At 43.8% G+C, this 15,469-nt stretch overlaps 1 protein-coding gene across 1 annotated transcript in view; it reads left to right on the forward strand.

Moving 5' to 3' along the window:
* The first annotated feature begins 334 nt into the window (after window positions 1-334).
* The window catches only part of LOC142424693 (uncharacterized), a 31,623-nt gene continuing 16,488 nt past the window's right edge, over window positions 335-15,469 (forward strand). The window contains exon 1 of the mRNA XM_075530085.1: window positions 335-422. The gene's annotated coding sequence lies outside the window, so the exon portion shown is untranslated. The remainder of the gene's footprint in view (window positions 423-15,469) is intronic.

Genomic DNA, 15,469 nt, shown 5'->3' on the forward strand with positions numbered 1-15,469 from the left:
GGGGAGCAGATGGCATCAGACGCTGTCAGCGTGGGTCTGTTGTCCTAGCAGCTGGATTGTCTCTTGGTGAAGTTCCCATTTGGGAAGCAGGCCTTCCACCCACCACGTTCCTTTCAGTTTGTCTGTGTGTCTGGGCTTGTGTGTTGTTGTGATTCAAATGCAAACGCGTCCCAAATGCAAGCAAGGCCTCCCAAAGAGGACAGGTTTCAGCAGGGTTTCCAGACTAAGAATGAATGAATCCATTGCCACTCAGGGCCCTGAGCCTCACCTCCAGGCCCCGCCCTCCCCAACTCCCCCATTATCTCCAGGTCCCGCCCCTTCGCACAGGCACCGCCCCACTATCCCCACATGATGCAATTTCCTGAGGACCCCGCTTCCTCCGCCTGAGCAGATCCGAGTGAGCGTCCCACGTGTTTCTACGGGTGAGTGGGTTTCGTGTTTCTGTGCTGGGCCCAGGTGCGGAGTCCCCGCAGGCCTGGCTCCCCAGCTGTGTCCGGGGTCCTGCGGACGTTACGCTTCCCGCACCCCGTCCGCCAGTGTTCCAGGTCGCCGCCAGCCCCTGGGACATTTCCAGTGAAATCCTTTCGGAGCTGGCTACAGGCCTCTGCCCTGGGCCCGGGAGTCCTCTGGCCGCTTTTCTTGCTCAGAGCTCCGCCTGCACCCTCACCCCTCCCTCCCGAAAGGCGTGGGTTCTTCCTGGGGCCGGTCCTTTCCGTGTCAGGTCACGGGCCTGAGAGCATGGGGACCCCAGAGTGGCCTTACTAAGAGTTTCACTTCTCAGCACCTTGCTTTGCAAAATGGTACCATCGCAGCACGGTCCCAAATCCCCGCATAGTTTAAGTCCTCACAGAGATTGCAATCTCCCCACAGAGTAAACCTCCATTGAGTGCTTTCTGCCCGGGAAGCAAGATCGTAGCTAATATGACCGCCAGGCAGAGGGGGCTTTGGAGTGCGGCCAGCTCCAGGAAAGCTTTTCATTTGGACCTTTTCGGTGTGGACCTGAGTAATCTTGAGACCTGCATAGAAGTTTCTTGGAACCAAATTCTAAGTATGTAAATTCTTTTTTCCTTTTGAATTATTTTTTTCATATGTTAACTGTTTCTCCAATTTGTTTCAATTTACTGGGTAAGAACTGTGTCCTAATACTAGCTCCTCATTTTAAATATGTGTCATAATTATTTCTAATACAAGATAACATCCAGATATATAACTCTTACATATCGTAAGATAGGATCTTATTAAAATAAGCTACCATTTTCTCTATGCCCCCACTGCATGGTAATGCTGGAATGCGCTAGCCTTTTATCAAAGTGTTCTTGATAGAGGCTTGTGTGACCCTGTGCACTGCAGTGGATTCTGGGAGTGATGCCATAGCACCTTAAACTCCTCCTTATTGTTTCTAGAATATAATCCATGTGGTACCAGATGGCCACCTCATGGGACACAACTGCTTTCATTTCATGGAGCTGCCAGTCCTGTAACCACTGGAGCAGTAGGGCTTCTTCACAGACTAGTTTAGATAGGCCACGCTGACATGTTTTTCAGTATAGACATGGTGATTCATTTTGGGAATTATTTTTGTTATTTTGATTTGGTCATATTTTCAACATGACATCCATGTGCATACATAGACATGAATATGTGAGCTTGTTAAATTTCCCCTTTGGTTAGGTGCCATGGAGGTAAATCCATCTCGTGGCTACGTCATGTGTTACAGAGCAGAACAGTTCCATTGTGTTTCTGGAGCATCATATTGGTGGAAGCAGATCTGATCTTCCCCGGTAATGCAGATTGTTTACCCCATCAAGGCCAAGGGAGCAGTCTAGTGCAAGCTGTTTGTGCCTCCTGGAAACGTTGATTGTCCCTGACCCACCAAAACAAACTCACTGCCACAAATCAATTCTGACTCATAGTGTTCCCCTGTAGGTGTCTAAGATTAAAATCTACACAGGAGCAACCAGCCTCGTTTTCCTCTTGCAGATGTGCTGGTGGGGTTGAAACTGCCAGCCTGGAGGGTAGCAAAAAAAGCCAGAATCCATTTCTTTCCCCTTAAAATGAGCCAAATCAAGTAGACACCATCAAATCCACACCAACTCCTGGAGACTCCATGTGTGTCAGAGCACAGCGATGTTGCTGAGGGGTTTCAGTGACTGCTTTCTCAAAGTGCATCACCCAGACTTTCTTCCCTGGAGACTCTTGAGTAGACACAAACTTCCAATCGCTCCATGAACAATTATCCATGGTAACCATCTGTAATGCTCAGGGACATCAAAAACAAAGCAAGGTACCCATGTGTGCGCATACACACACTTTGAAAAGCCAGAACCTGTATAAGTTGGAAATCTTTCAGAGAAGGAAAACTCAAAACTATAAAGTGAAGTTGAATTTCTAACTATAACATGAGAAACCACACAGTTGAATTTGTAAAATTTGCAGGTCCCAGAAAAATAGTCATTCTGTTAATTTTCAGCTATCAAGTTTTTATATGAATCATACAAATATACTGTAACCAAACTGGACTTTTTACAGTAGCTAGAGAGTAAAATTAATATCAACTCTAATAGATCTTCAAGAGAAATGTTATATATAAATAGCTTAATGTTCTTTCTGGGTTTTCATGGAAGATGAACAGGTATCCTAAAGATTTATAAGATGTACAGTATTTGAGGAATTAAAAAAGATTCATTACATTCTATTTAGCATAATATTGTACTGTTTAGAATAATCTCTTAGGAACAGATCTGCAGCGGCTTGAAAAGGTTCATGAATAAATTCCATTATCTTTATTCCATTTTTCCATGACCTTTTTGAAAGCCCCTTGTGCATTCAAGGCATGAATGATTGGCTACCAATGAGCTCCTTGTATCTCAATTCGATAATAGTTGGATAAATATCAATCATTTTTCCTACCATATGATTCCCCATGGTGACCATATGTGGTTTCAGAGTAAAACTATGGTCTGTAAGATTTTTCAGTGGCTACCTTCAGAAGTTGGTTGATTTCTTCTAAGGTACTGCTACTTTGTCTTCAGTCTCCAGTCTTTTGTTTGATAGCTGAGCACTCAGTTGGTCGCATTACTCGGGACTCCACTTAAGGACCTACATCTTGAAGTGTGAGTTCTTGCAGTCAGAGCCCTGTATTGCCTGTTGTGTCATGAATTAGCTTCCCTTACAAATTGGTGAGTGTTTTCTCTGGGGCTGCTTTTCTTTTTCTGTTGGTCTTTCATGTGTTACTACAATGGTACTTTATTGTATGTGGAATATATCAACAAAAGCACCCCTTTGTCACAGTGGGTTAAACTTGGGCTGCTGACTGCAAGGGCAGCTGTGCAAACTCGGCAGACATGCGCAGAAGATGAGTCTGCCTGCTCCAGTAAAGATGTACAGTCGTGGGAGTCCCATAGGGAGTTCTACTCTGATAGTTCTGCTGTGAGTTGGACCAGATGTGGTGGCAGGCAGTCCTGTGTGGACAAGTCAATGGCTTATTCTTGACCACTTACTGGCTATTTGACACTAAATGCAGTTAGATTCACATTTTTGTGCACTCTTTTGTGAAGTGCAAAAAAAAATTGTAACAGTTTTGGGAACTGATCTATTTGTGGAGGAGAGTTGTTTTGGAAATGCTACCTTTTTATTGACTTCAGTCTTTTTGTATATCTTCATTGATGAGTCAATGACACACCTTTCTGACATCCTTTATCCTTATTAAAATTCATTTGGTCAACCTGCGGCTTAACTATTCTTAAAACATGTGAAGTACACTCCTTCCAGATGCCCTGTGGTCTGGTATTTTCTCCTCTAGGAACAAACTCTTGGTTAATTCCTTAGTTAATTCCATCAACAAACTCTTGGTTAATCCCTTGGTTAATTCCATCACATCCTTCAAATCACTGTTATCAATGAGTTCAATTAATTCGAATACTAAGCACAGAGGACGAAGTTCTCCCCTAAACAAAAGTGTCCCATAAGCAGACACGCAGAATGGTTTCACTGTAGAAGTCAGCTGAGAGAGTACCTGTGTGTCCTTCCCCTGTTTTGAGGACAGATGTTTGCTCTGGGTCATAACTAGATGAATTCATTAGCGGCAGTGAAAAGAATAGCTTTCTGGTTGTGAGCTGCCATCTAGTTTCCCCACTTTAGAACGACACGATGCACCCATGCAGTGGGTTATGCGTTGGGTTGCTAAGCACACATCTCAGCAATTCAAAACCACTAACTGGTCCCAGGAGAAAGAGGAGGCTTGCTACTCCTTTAAAGAGTTGCGGTTTCAGAAACCCACAGGGCCTGTGCTACTCTGCCCTATAGGGATGGTTTGAGTCCGAATTGACTCAATGACAGTGATTTTTTTTAAATATACAACAGAACGAAACCCTGCCTTGTTCTTTAAGAATGGAATGGTGAATTTGGGCTCTTCACATCTTGATCATTAACCTGAAAGCTCCCATTTGCATTTCTTATTCATTGTTGCTTGTTTTGTTTTATTTTCTTGCTAGTGTGTCTTCATGCTCTTTTTATTTTTCCAGTGTGGGCATTTCCATGTATTCTTACTGCTAATGAGCTTTTCATTTGGTGAGTGAACATGGAGCTTCCCTTTCCTGGCCATGAAGACCTGAGTGCTCTTTGACTCCTTCAGCCTGTACATTGAGAGTTGAAGTCTTTGAGTAATTGAAATCTGAGCATTTGCAAACTCATCACAGGACCCTCCCATGTTGTTAAAATCTTGATCGTGCCAGGGTTTGCTGTTCCCTAAAGTGATCATTTTTGTTTCTCCCTACACTAGCTCACGACATGTAAACATGATTGTGTTACTGCATAGATTCCACCTCTGTTGCATTTCTCATAAAAGTTAGGACCATTAGACCTTGTGTTTTTGTTCTTGTTAGTTGCTGTGGATTCATTTTCAACTCATAGCCACCTCATGTGTCCAGGGTAGAACTCTTGGTTTTGGAATGGTGTGTCCTCTCAGAACATATTTGCCTTGTTTTGTTTTGATTTGTTCAATGTTGTATCTGCTTTGCCTGGTGTTTATATTCTCTCAATCAATCTAATAAATGAAAGAGCCGGATATATGGGCCTGAGGTAAGCAGTCTTTGTCTGAGACTCATGGCTTTTGGGGGAAAATGAGTTCCAGTTTGCTGAATTCAATTGGTTGATTTTTTCCATCTCCTATTCGTACTACACAGAAGCTCTCCAGATCACCTCTGTAACTGATGACTGACAGACTAACAAACTCATGGCATATGAACGGAAATGTAGCTGCCAGGCATTTAGCTGTACACTCATGGACCTGCATGCCGACCTCTTTCAACAACGCCCCATTTGAGCACTACGGAAATGTACTTACTGGTTGGGGACTTTCTTCAGCTGTGTCCTATTGAAAAGAACATCTGCTTAAAAGACACAAGAGGACTAAATGAGCCAATGTGAACAAATCTTTTTGGAAATTGTTTCAAAATTGTGGTTGTGGGGTAAATGCACTGTGTTACCATGAACATGCTGTGTGAGAGACCCTAGTGGTCATTGGTGTAAATGATTGGTTGCTGACCATGGCCTCTGTGGTTCAAGCAAACCGGGCACATCAAGGGAGGTCGATGAGGCAGTTTGCGCCCATAAAGAATGAGTCTTGGAAACACTACTGAGCAGTTTCAATCACTGTTTTATATTCAAAATGGGTTAGAATTGACCCAAAAGCACTGCATGTGGCTTTTGTTCATCATAAAGGAATGGAACTTAGACTTGTGAAGGCTTTAAAATACGTCACTTGGTGCACTGTGCGGATGAGACTTTTGAGAGGCTAATTGGATTGACATTTACATTCCACTGTCAGAGCAGAATTGTAGAGTGACCGTGGCCACTCGTGTCACTGTACATTATAGCTGTGCTGTGAAATTTTAGCATCAAAGTACAGCCTTTTCTATGCTGTTGTTAGGTGTCATCGTGTCCACTCCAACACCTAAAACACTATAGCAGAACGAAGCATGGCCCTGTCCTGCACCATCCTCACAAATGTCCCCATGTTTGAGCCCATTGTGACAGCCCCTGGGTTGGTCCATTTTGTTGAAGGCCTTTCTATTTTTTGCTTCTCTTTTCCTTTACCAAGCATGATGGCCTTCTCCAGGGACTGGTCTCTCCTGAAAAAAGTGGGAACAAAAGTATGACAAGTCATAGAGGACAGCCTCACTGCTGAGAGAACGCTAGCGGTCATCATGTTCAGCTAGTCTGCTTTCCATGATCTGTAAATGTGAAAAATCTTGGAGTGGCCCATCTCAAAGCCTGGTGTGTAAGTCCTTGCACAGTTTAACAGTTAAATACAGTGAAATTCAGTCAAAGTAAAAGAAAATTGAAATCTTAACTACTTTTTGCCAATCAGCCAAAAGAAGGGTATGTTATACAGAGTTCTTTAGAGAAATAAAACCAGGACCCTTAGAATTTTATGTATATTTATATAGGTAGATAACCTAAGAAATAAACAACTAATTAATCTACACAGCAATACAAATGGCTCCATGCAACTCACTTCCAATAGACAGTTAGTGCACTGGCAGTCCTTTCAGTCTTGAGGGCCACCGGGTGCAACTCAAGGAAGCACACAGCTGAGTCCCATGTAGAACAATTCAGACTGTCCAGCCACAGGCAGCAAACAGCAAGGCAGGTCACTAACAGTCAGCCAGATGACAGGGTCTGACAGTCTCCAGCCCAAACGAGGTGTACTCCAGTAGTGTTGCGAAGCAGGTCTTGAAGGAACCTCAAACTACAGCGACACATTCCACAGGTTAGGTGTCCCTCAGGTAGTGTAGCTTGCAAATTGAGGCAGAGAACCAGCTAAGGCAGCCACACACTGGTCCGATCATCAAATAGCAAGAGAAAAGAAAGGCGAGACTTGCAAAACCATTTATCTCTCTGCCCTTCAATTACTCCCACACGTTCATTTGCCAGGTTGGCACAATAAACCTACCTATCACAAAGGGCATGCTATTATGATACTTCACATATTGTGCTTTTTTGTCAGTATATCCTGTGAGCTTAGTGTGGATTTATGTGAGGATCCAGGTCGTTTTGATGGGAGCAGTCCATAATAATTACATGACAGTAGCTTTACGTCTCAGAGTAGGAAACGTTTTGTGAATACCTATATTCTATGTTTACCTTTCACTCTCGCCCTATTTCCCTTTTCAATAGCCTAGTCTATCCATGAAGGTACAAAATACACAAATGTGCAACCATAGAGTGACTGAAAAGTAAGGGAGTAACATAGAAGCACTACAGAAAATGTCATAATTTCCCCCCAAATAATGACCTGTTTCAGTAGGTAATATGCCAGCTCTTCATCCAAGAGAATACCATGAATTCAGGGCTTTGGGTTGCTACTTTGTTGGTTCATATCAGTCGCTCTCCAATGGCTAATGAAGAGTTACAAGGAAAAATTTAAATTCTGCAGTGTTTCCCAGTTGCTATCTTGCTTTCACCCTGTACTTCATGTTCTGATAAATATTCTAGGTGGTCCTGTGCAAGGAGGTGAATTTCTCCCTCCTTCCAGTGGAAGAGGGGATATAAATCTCGAGGCTTATGTTTCTGATCATTTGTCTGGTTTATGTGATCTGACTGTTCTCTTCCTGAACCGTAAAAAGAGAGAGGAATAAGCTTGCACTTGGTCACAGACAAACTGTCCAGAGATAAGCTCATTGTGCTAGAAGAATGCAGTCGTTGGGATAGCATGTCATTAGTGAGGAAGTGTGTGTAGTGAGTGAAGGGATGAGGCTGCTAGCCAAACCCTGATGGTGATCCTTAATAGAACAAGACCCCTGTGTCTAGTCGCCATGTGAAGTCCCAGTTTCCCAGAACTGTCCTCTTCTCCCTTTTCACATATTGCAGTGAATGGTACCTTGCTGAACCAGATAGATGGGATGTTTTTGGACACCGTGACAGTTGAACAGGTGGCCGTGGACTTCTAGGGAGAATAGGCATTGCTGGATCTTTCTTAGAGGAAACTTCTGTAGACATGTGATGAAGGAAACTTTTAGAAACCTGGCCTCAGTAGGCATGAGTATTTTCATTGAAAAGACAATGTCATACTCATCGATGCTACTCTATATATGGACTGAGTAAGGGGAATACCTGGTTAAATGAACTGGTGTAGCAATCTCTTCTCAGGAGCATGCAGGTCATGCTTCCCCCATGAATATAAAGCTGTTTGTATCATACTAGTGACATCGAGTGTCACTATGAGTCTACTGTAAAGTTTCCTTACATGTTATAAATGTGAGTGTTGACTTTTGGTGCAGAGAGAATATGTATATTGTGCCATACAAGTGCTCTGTTTTTTACAAGGTGACCATGATTCTTTTAGAAATAGATTCACACCCACCTAAAACCCACAGACCTAGAGGAACAGAGCATTGACGCGGTGTCAGGGAAGTGTTGGTTATCTTTTCAGATTTTCCTTGTGATGTGCCTTTCTCCAAGAGCAGCTTGTCAGATTCACATTTTCGCCATCATGACACAGTGTGGTGGGGACCTTAGTTAGCCTAGCTTGTCTAGGACAAAACTATAGACACTGACATATGCATATGGAAGAGACCAGACCAAAACCAGGGATGTACATGGTAGACAATGGTGGAGGAGGTGGGGAAAGGAAAACAAAAGGATGAATACAAGGAAGAAAAGGGTATTGGGGTCATGGGGCATTAATCCACCCAAGGGGAGGGTATTGTTAATATCTCCACAGGGAAAGTGGGACCAGACTTCAAACCAGTGTCGCAAGGTGTGAATGCAATATCCCGGCGTGGAGGAGGGAACCGGTGGAGAGGTCTGGGAGGCTGGCCCCAGCACCATAAATTAAGTGGATTCCTGCCCCTCCCCCGAGAAGAATTTGTTCCAAAGGACGACATTGACTCTGCAGCTCTGGGAGATGGACATATTTGATCAGAGCACACGGGAGCAGATGAAGGGCATGAGGAGAGAGTGGAGCACTGCCTGGCCCACCAGGCCGTGATGATGATGTTCCTAAGTAGAGTAGCCAGTCCACAGAGAGAACAACATGGCTGGCCCCACTATGAGACATGATGCCCCTCAGTGACTAAGGGCGATACAGGGGACAGCACCGGAGACACAGTGTGGGAATTGCACCTGACCTGATACCAGCACACTGAGGCAAATCACTGGGGGAGTGCAGCGGAACAGCAAGGGAATGGAGTGGCAAGGTCCCCAGGGAATGCTGAAAGTGGACTTTGGGGCCAGGGCGTGGTGCCCCAACAGACTGGACTGGAAAACGCTCCTAAGGGCCAGCAAACGATCCCTGAACTAACTACAAGCTTTTCTCTTGTGAACTGTTTTGTTCTGTTCTTTGTCAGTGGTTTGTTTTTGTTGTTTTGTTGTCTGGTTGTATACTGTTGCTTTGTTTTCCTCTGCCTAGTTTTCGTGCATGTTAGTGACTCCACAGGTCTGTCTGAATAGGACAGGCTGGATGAACTATCTGGAGGAAAAACAACGGGACCGACAGTTCCGGGGGGACTTGGGGTGGGGGGGGTAGTGGAGGTAAGTGAAGTGGTGTTAACAAACCCAGGGACAAGGGAAAACCATAGGACCCCAAATGGTAGAGAAGTGGGAGTGGCAGGCCTGGTGGGAAATGATCAAGGGTAAGGTTGCTTAGAGAAGAGGTATACTCTAGCCCAGGTGGCGATGAAGCATGGTAGTAGGGCAGGAGGAAAGTCAAGGGAGATGGAGGAAAGAGCTAGGAGTCAAATGGCATTCATGGAGGTCTAGACAAAGACATGTACATGCAAATATATATAGGAGGATGGGGAAATAGATCTATGTGTCTATATTTATAGGTCAAGTATTAAGGTGGCGGAAGGACTTGGGGCCTCTACTCAAACACTCCCTCAATGCATGAATACCTTCTTTTATTAAATTGGAACTCTATGATGCTCACTCTCCCGACACAACGGCTGGAGCCAAAGTGGGTGAACAAGTAAATGTGGTGAAGAAAGCTGATGGTGCCTGGCTATCAAAAGAGATAGTGACTGGGGTCTTAAAAGGCTTGAAGATAAACAAGCGGCCATCTAGCTCAGAAGCAACAAAGTCCACATGGAAGAACACACCAGCCTGTGTTATCGAGTGGTCCCAAAGGGATCAGTTACCAGGCATCAAAGAACAAAAAAACATATCATTGACTGCACACCTTCATGATAGGATCGCTGAAGACAAATGGGTGCATAAGCAAATGTGGTGAAGAAAGCTGATGGTGCCCGGCTATCAAAAGAGATAGGGTCTGGGGTCTTAAAGGCTTGAAGGTGAACAAGCGGCCACCTAGCTCAGAAGCAAATAAGCCCACATGGAAGAAGCACACCGGCCAGTGCGATCACGAGGTGCCCAATGGACCAGGTATAAGGCATCATGCAAAAAAAAAAAGATATAAGTGTGTGTATGTATGTGTATATATGTGTATATGTATATATGTATGTGAATATATGTATATATATATATATATCATATTAAATGAAGGGGGAAGTGCAGAGTGGAGACCCAAGGCCCAAGTGTCGGCCAATGGAGATCCCCTCATAGAGGGGTTTAGGAGAGGAGATGGGTTAATTAGGATGTGAGGTAGTATCGATGAAGAACACAGCTTTCCCCCAGATCCTGGATGCTTCCTCCCCCCAACTACCATGATCCGAATTCTACCTTGCAGGGCTGGATAGGACAGAGGCTGTACACTGGTGCATATGAGGGTTGGAGGTACAGGGAATCCAGGGTGGATGATACCTTCAGGACCAAGGGTGTGAGGGACGATGCTGGGAGAGTGGAGGGTGAGTGGGTTGGAAAGGGGGAACTGATTACAAGGATCCACATGTGACCTCTTCCCTGGGAGAGGGACAGCAGAGAAGGGGGGAAGGGAGACTCCGGATAGGGCAAGATATGACAAAATAACGATGTATAAATTACCAAGGGCACATGAGGGAGGGGGGAAAGGGGAGGGAGGGGAAAAAAAAAGAGGACCTGATGCAAGGGGCTTAAGTGGAGAGCAAATGCCTTGAGAATGATTGGGGCAGGGAATGTATGGATGTGCTTTATACAATTGATGTATGTATATGTATGGATTGTGGTAAGAGCTGTATGAGTCCCTAATAAAATGTAAAAGAAGAAAAGAAAAAAATGATTAGGGCAAAGACTGTACGGATGTGCTTTATACAATTGATGTATGTATATGTATGAACTGTGAAAAGAATTGTATGAGCCCCAATAAATTGTTAAAATAAAAAGAAAAAAAAAGAAGTAAACTCACCCACCCCCATCATGATCCGAATTCTACTTTGCAGGTCTGACTAGAGAGGATGTACGCTGGTGCAGATAGGAGTGGAGGCACAGGGAATCCAGGGCGGATGATACCTTCTGGACCAGGGGTGTGAGTGGCGATACGTGGAAGGTAGAGGGAGAGTGGTTTGGAAAGAGGGAACCAATTACAAGGATCTACGTGGGACCTCCTCCCTGGGGGACAGACAACAGGAAAGGGGGTGAAGGGACACATCGGACAGATCAAGATGTGACAAAATAATAATTTATAAATTATCAAGGGCTCATGAGGGAGAGGGAACGGGGAGGGATGGGGAAAAAAGAGGACCTGATGCCAAGGGCTTAAGTGGAGAGTAAATGCTTTGAAAATGATGAGGGCAATGAATGTACAGATGTGCTTTACACAATTGATGTATGTATGGATTGTCATAAGAGTTGTATGAGCCCCTAATAAAACATTTTTTAAAAAGGTAAACTTTATCAAGAGAATATCCAACCCAGACGCCATGGGCCCAATGCTAACTGGAGCATTCATGGCTTGGTGTGTTCCAGTCCCTAAACTTTAGTTTTGCAGTGGGAATCAACCCTTTCTGCTGTCCAGCTCAATACATGTGTATGTATCATATACATATATGTGTCTATATATGTAACTATGTAGTCACTATGTGCACAGAAATTCCTTGTTTTAGTTCACAAATTCATCAGTATATAAGTAGCTTCAACACTACAGAAAAATATAGGACTCTAAATCCATGATTCATCATAAAATGGGTGGAAAGAAATTCCTTGTTTCAGGGTCCTAATCTCAATAATTTTGTACGTCCTTTTCTGTAAGTTAAATGCTGTAATCTTTATCATGCTGTATTTTCTTCAATCATGTTTAAAAGAGTTGTTTTATTCTGAAAGGCAACTCGCTTGCAATTGTGTGCCCGTCTCTTCGGTATGGGTTTAGAGTACAGCTTGATTATTGCAATTTCATTGTCTATCAGTCAGTACACATACGTCTTCACTGTTTGAAGGGTGTTCACAGCTGTTAGGGAACCTTCATAGAGCTGGAGTAGATCTTGTGACCTTGCTGTAGGACAGTAACATTTCCCTATTGCACATGTTATATTCACAGCTATGAGAGATAGGCGCAGAATTACAAGACACGTTCAGCACTCCTCTAAGGCAGCTGCTTTTCTAGGGTTTGTTTACAACCTAAGGGAGATCCCTCCCTTCAGACCTGCAGTTAACACCTTCTTTTCTGGTCATCGATTTCTATACTTTCTCTTAAATGAAAACTGGCTCTGACCGAAGTGATGATCTCTAAAGACAAATAGTTCACATACAGATTATTTTAACTTCTAAGGAAGCCCGATAGATGAATTCATAGATCTCAGGGCTTTGCAACATAGTCATACAGATAGAGATGTTTTCTTGGGGAAACTGAGAATTCCAAGACTACAACAGGAAACCCACCCTGACAACCCATCTCTCCCTGCCTCAGAGCCTGGTTCTTGTGCTCACTTGATCATAAACATCCCTGTAGCCCATTCCTGAAGGTGAGGTTTGTCCCTGGGTTCACACTGACTTCCCTCACTGTGTCTCACACAGTGCTAGCTGGCCATGTCCCACATTCCAGCTATGGATTTGCAGTTATAGCTCATCCTTGACACCTCTGTAACTGGTCAGTCAGCTCTTCCTGGAGTCTGCATATTCTTAGCACAAGCATCAGGTTATATTGGGCAGTCCACTGCAAGCCTTGCCGTGGAGCCTGACACACCCAGGACATCAGTGATTACTGAAGAGGAATGCAGAGGGGGCACAGCTCTGAGGCTGCCCCAAGTCTCCCCTAGGCTCCTCCAGAGTCATGAGTATACACTTATTTGATGTTAAATAGTTTCCATGGTCTCTTACTTTCACTCGGCTTCGCTTAGGTGTAGTTCGTATCTGCTACCTGTTTAGTGCTTCCTGTGTGTGTCTGTGATCAAAGGTGTTCCCAATGCTGCCCAGTGTTCTCTAAGAACACCCCCCAGAAGCAACCTACCGTCATCAACCTTGGGTCTACTCTAGCTTCATCTGGACTAACCCAAGCATGGCTGTTCCAATAAGCAAGGTACTGGAGAATAAATTATATTGATTTGTTGATCATGCTGACGTAATTTCTGGGTAATCACCATTTAATCTGTCCCTCACCACCCCTTTACTTCCCAGTTTGTGCTCGGAACCCAGGTGAGCCTGGAGACAGATAATTCGAGGTGCTGAAAAGGGGGCAGATGTGGATCTTAGATCAGGCTATGATGTGTGGGAAGGTAATAGATCGTTCTTGGTTATATGTTTTGTGCTGCCTGGAAGGTAACAGATCCTGGAACCTGGGCAGAGGGCCTTATCCTAGGCCAGGTACCCTCAGCCAATAGGTATGGATGACAGGCTCAGGGAGGAACTCTGCCTTTTGCCTCTTGAAGCCTCTGGGAATGCGCTCAGAGGTACTCAGCCCTGTGCCATTATCCGGATTTTGAAACATCCACTAGTGACTTCTTATTTGCTGATTTGTCTACACCAAGGCCTCACTTTCACTGCAGAGTTTATTGAGATATCCATGTGCCCAGGGAGCCTGGTCAGCATTTCACAGGGAAAGTCAGAGAGGGGTTGGCCTGCTGCTGTTATCCTGAGACAGTCTTTGAGGACTTACTTCTCCATGAGTGAAGAACCCCAGTGTGCTCTGAGGGGGAGTTCCTGTCACTGGACACAGAGGGTGTCCATAGGATTGACACGTTTCAAGTATGGGGGTGAAGATAGAGCCCCACTTGCTGTATGTCCTGTGTGGTTAAGTTATTGGCTCACACCAATCTAAAGGACGCAGGGAGCCAAATAGTTTAGGGCCACCAGCTAACGCTGGTAGAGGGGGTAAACAAAATCTTTCTCTGGACCTTTCCCTAGGTCTGGGCCAGTGTTAGTTTTGAAACATGGATACAGTGGTTTCAATGCATGCACCTTAAATTTTCTCCGTCCTACATCTCTTGTGACATGAGTGTCCACTGGGAGTGAGCAGCAGGAGGGGACAATGGCAGAACAACAAGTAATGAATATGCCTTATTTAACATGGGTTTTGAAACTGAGATTTACAAATTAGTAAATAAATACAACTGAACCCTCCGGTACCTTGCTTACTGGTTAACACATCCCTGCATTTGTGTAAGGGCAGAAAAGGCTGCTTGAGGCCAGGACACAGTAGAGGGGAGATCCACAAGAGACCTGTGATAGCCCTTGGACATACTATTTATCACATATAAACATTTATAAGCCACTTTATTTTGCCAACTACCGTGAATCAGACACAAATGATTTAAAAGTTTGCTGAAATTTGCTTGTGATTCCTGGTTAGTTCCTTACATGGACGTAAAATCTGAGAGAGAAGACTGTTCCACATACATAATTAGCAATGTGAGTTTCTTGATGGGTTAGATTTGGGTTCGGTGTAGGGTTGTAAAGTGCTAGAGGCAGAGTCTGTAGGTAAGATTGGATTCTAGATCCTGGGAATAATGTTCCCTGTTCAAAAACGCGAGTCAATGGATAGAAATAGAACAAAAGTGTCATGAGGTAAGAGTCAGGTGTTAGTGGACAGTTTAAAGGGCTTTATGTTTAGGATTGTCCTGCCTAACAGCCTATATTTGGAGTTGAGTTGGGTTTATGTGTTTGTAAGTTTGGCTTGTGAATTTGAGACATTGGATCTTAAAGTTAGGATTCAGATAATAGAATATATTCAAAGCTGTGTTCCTGATTTTAAAAATGGGATTAAATGAATAAGGCTAGTTTTAGAGTGTCTGGTGTTTTATTTTTTTTCATTGGATGTGGGTATCAATCAATGTTCAGGGTGTGATAGACATTCCAGATGGTAAGGAGCTTTTCCGGTAGTTAGGGGTTCAGTGTTTTAAGAGATTATCAGTGTGTTGTGAGGATGTTCAGCATGCTAAGGTGTAAGGTTTAATGGTTTGGGAGTTTTTGATTAGCACTTATTGGTTAGTGAGCAAAGTACCAAAAGTTATTTTTATGTGTTGAAATATATCTTACTATGTTTTTATATTTATTAGCTGTTGATGGCATATCTTGAATATTTTATGGATATGATCATTAATTTATGATTAGAGGAATTTTAATTTATTTTTGGAAGCCCCTTTTCTTCCTTTGAAAAAATCTC

The sequence above is a fragment of the Tenrec ecaudatus genome, chromosome 13 (genome assembly GCF_050624435.1).
Source record: "Tenrec ecaudatus isolate mTenEca1 chromosome 13, mTenEca1.hap1, whole genome shotgun sequence".
NCBI lineage: Eukaryota > Metazoa > Chordata > Mammalia > Afrosoricida > Tenrecidae > Tenrec > Tenrec ecaudatus.